At 35.0% G+C, this 3691-nt stretch overlaps 1 pseudogene; it reads right to left on the bottom strand.

Annotated features, from left to right (window-relative positions):
* Window positions 1-1710: 1710 nt before the first annotated feature.
* Window positions 1711-3033, bottom strand: LOC134271047 (uncharacterized; annotated as a pseudogene).
* Window positions 3034-3691: the final 658 nt, after the last annotated feature.

Below are 3691 nucleotides of genomic sequence, written 5' to 3'. Positions count from 1 at the left end.
TCATTGTGGATTTCATAGCCGCTTTAAAATTTCAAAATCAGATTGGTAGAAAGATCGAACAAAGTGGTATGGTTTCAGAACAAAGGGAAATCGTAACCTTACGGATTTTTTTGAGTGAATTTGATTTTGTTATCACTCTACTAGTTGTGTACCAAATAGGAAAAACATGGCAATGAAATGTCAGACGATACCAAAAAAGTTATCGTGCAATTCATAGAAAGTGGATACAGGGCATGAGCAGTTTCAAAATGTTTAAAGATAAACAAGTCTACATTTTCGGAATTTTTAAGCCACAGTCACAATTTCATATAAAGTTTCATTGTCACATTTATGATTTTAACAAACCCTTGCTATTGAAGAAACCTAAAGCTTTGAATGTCTGCTCTAAAGCATGAAGCTTAGGGTTAAATTTTTTTCATTTAAAAAAGACAGCATAGTGATTTATGGTACCTGATCCCATCTCTGATGTTTTTTTTATGAGGTAATTCTTTGTTTTGCTCCTGATATGTTAGTCCGTTATTTACACACTGAATTGACAACAGATAATCACGTAACCTGATCTGTTGTCAGCTGATTCCCAATATTTGTTACTAATGTAAATAATTGGTCAAGCGGTGCGGGATCGTGAACAAAAATTTATACATACAATCCCAATATTTGTTACTAATGTAAATAATTGGTCAAGCGGTGCGGGATCGTGAACAAAATTTAATAAATACATTCCCAATATTTGTCACTTATGTAAATGATTGGTCAAGCGGTGCAAGATCGTGAACAAAATTTAATAAATACATTCCCAATATTTGTCACTTATGTAAATAATTGGTCAAGCAGTGCTGGATCGTGAACAAAAAATATATAAATACATTCCAAATATTTGTTACTAATGTAAATAATTGGTCGAGTCGTGCGGATGAGAACAAAAAATAAATAAATACATTCCCAATATTTGATATTAATGTAAATAATTGGTCACGCGGTGCAGGATCGTGAACAAAAATTTGAAAAAAATACAAGTATAAACTATTCTTTATTTGATCGTGAATAAAAATTAATAAATAGTCTTTATTTAATACCAATGCCAACAGAGTATATTTGACAGTGACTTTTGTGTTTATTATACCACAATTCATGTACATGCATTTGAAAAAAAATATGTACAGAAGATAATTTTACAAATTAAAGTTTAGATAGAAATAATATTTGATTGATTCTCATTATTGCATAAAATATTCATTCATTACACAAGCAGAAAAAAATGTTACTTTGGTGGGGGATAATGCATTTACCTTATAAGATACAATATACCAATATTTTATTAATTTTCTGGGATTCAATGAATTTTTATTTGAATTCATCCACAAAAGTCATGCAAAATTAAAATTGAGATCCCTAAAGTCGAATACCTAACTTCCTTTGTGTATTTCTAGTGAAATACATTATATATAAACACATATAAACTGGCATATTTGTATAAATAAATTCCTATAAAAAAATGTAACCTCTCTATAAAAGTCACTTTTAATGTCTACCGTAGGGTACTCCTTAATAAGGTTTTAATATAAATTATGATAAGCAATGGTGTCTCTTTCATTTTATTATGGACTAGTTGCAAGTATTAAACAGACGGAAAAGAAAATATGAAATGAGAAGAGGATATGTAAATGATAAATCTATATCAGGTGAACTCCTACTAATATCATCTGACATTTAATTATTTAAGGAAATCCATTGGAAAACTCTCTGTATTCTCATTTGTGTAGCTGTTTGCATGTTGTTGAGCGGTTTTTGTCTGAGAGATTGTTGGTATGAGTATAGAGCAGCCTGGAGGTTCCCTGTCACTTGTTGACAGATCCCCAGAATCTGCCACGATATGTCTCTGTATAGTAATCGTATAAACCGTCCCTGATCAAAGTGAACTAGGATCTGTAGATCATCTAGAGCTGTTTGTGCTCGCATTCTGTCTACATGTCTGTAGCACAAGAACTCTAGCATGTATAACAGTACCAAGGGTGGTACAAATAATAAAGGCCAGTGTCTCTGTAGAGCAGACTGTTGTTCAGGTATCAATTCACTGATGTAATGGATTCTATTGTTAAGTGTGATATCATCTGCTACAGCCTGTCTCAACTTTGTAGACCAGGACTGCCCCCCTACAGCCTCAGTATACATCTCTGTATTTACATTACCCATATACATCACATACGGCTGTGCTAACTTGACCTTGATCATCTCTATAATAGATAAAGCTTCCATGTATTTAAGTGTCTTGTAATAATACATGGCGATGTACAGCATGTCTGTAATACAACCAAACTTGGCTGCTAATTTCAGCATGTGACAGGAGATTTTATCATTTCTATAAATCAGTTTGTTGTCAGGTGTGTAAGTTTCCATGTGTAACATAAAAGCAGTGTACTGAAGGACCCTAGCGGTCATGTTCTGTAGTTTGAGGACTTGATACTGTGTCAGGAGGGGTGAACCTACCATCTGTTCTATTGTATGTAGATATCTAATGCAGATTTGTATGTTCAATTTGCCTAGCATTTCGTGCTGATGAATTATTTCAAGAAATAGATTTATATCAAACTCAGCCTCAGAAATCAGAGTATAATCATCTGTACAGATGGAGTTTCTGGGGTTATAGAGGACATCTATAATACAGGATCTAATGGAGGGACTATGTAGCAGAAATGCTAATCCCTTTTAGTACAACTCTGACAGTCTTATAAATAATTTTTGTTGTTTGACACCATGAATTTTACTCAGAAACATGTTGTTGCCTGGAATGAAAAAGTTGGGATAGACCCCCTCATACACCCATTTGAGGATATGTCTATAACAGACCCAGAAACCCCCCAGGAGATTTTGTGGACACCAGTGAGGTATTATATTTTGTTGAATCACCCAGAAAACTGACGTCTTCATGTGATAGGAACACAGTAATTTATCATCATCACCTACTCCATTGTTTATTATTTCTGTTAAGATCAATTTAAGTAAGACATAAGTTAAGAACTGACAGTGATTCATTACATACACAAGTTTTTGTTCTGCTCTGGAGAAAGAAATTCTCCATTCATGATCTTCATGATTTCCTAGCTTGTGTCCTATAGCTACAAAGTGGCATCCATTCTTCACTATATCATTAACAACATGAGGCTGGGGCCATGAGTGACATCTGTCTATCCATGGGGAGGCAGATGGAGGCCAAAAGTCACTGACAAAACAGGAGGCATGATCATATTCTAGTGTTCCATATGATCCACTGATACAGGGTCCATGTGGAGTGGGGTTATAAGGTAGTGGTAACTCAGATAAAAAGATCTGTCTGTGTTTAGAACTAGATATATAATACCTGTTGTTCATTCTAACACACGCTCTCCTGATTCTTCTGTCCATGCTTGGTGACAGTGAATTTAACAAAGTAAATCCTGGTGGACTATCAGATAAGTCACAGAGTATTAGTGTTAGTCTATGTGTGTTGTAATACTGAGACTGAGATAATTCCCAGATCACACGGTGATCATTTGGCCACTGCATAATGTCTCTATCTGATCCTTCCAGTCTGAGTCCTTCTCTGCGACTTCCACTCAGCATTCCTCTGAACTCATCACTTGTTCTTGCGCCCGCACTGATGTCGCACATCTCTCCTCATGGCCACCAGTTGTGAGGTCGACACAGTCCCATA

Source organism: Saccostrea cucullata, unplaced genomic scaffold (genome assembly GCF_032062105.1).
Source record: "Saccostrea cucullata isolate Sc308-1 unplaced genomic scaffold, CSIRO_AGI_Scuc_v1 ctg8484, whole genome shotgun sequence".
NCBI lineage: Eukaryota > Metazoa > Mollusca > Bivalvia > Ostreida > Ostreidae > Saccostrea > Saccostrea cuccullata.
Note: the sequence above shows the minus strand (reverse complement) of the source record. Positions and strands in the feature narration are given on the sequence as shown.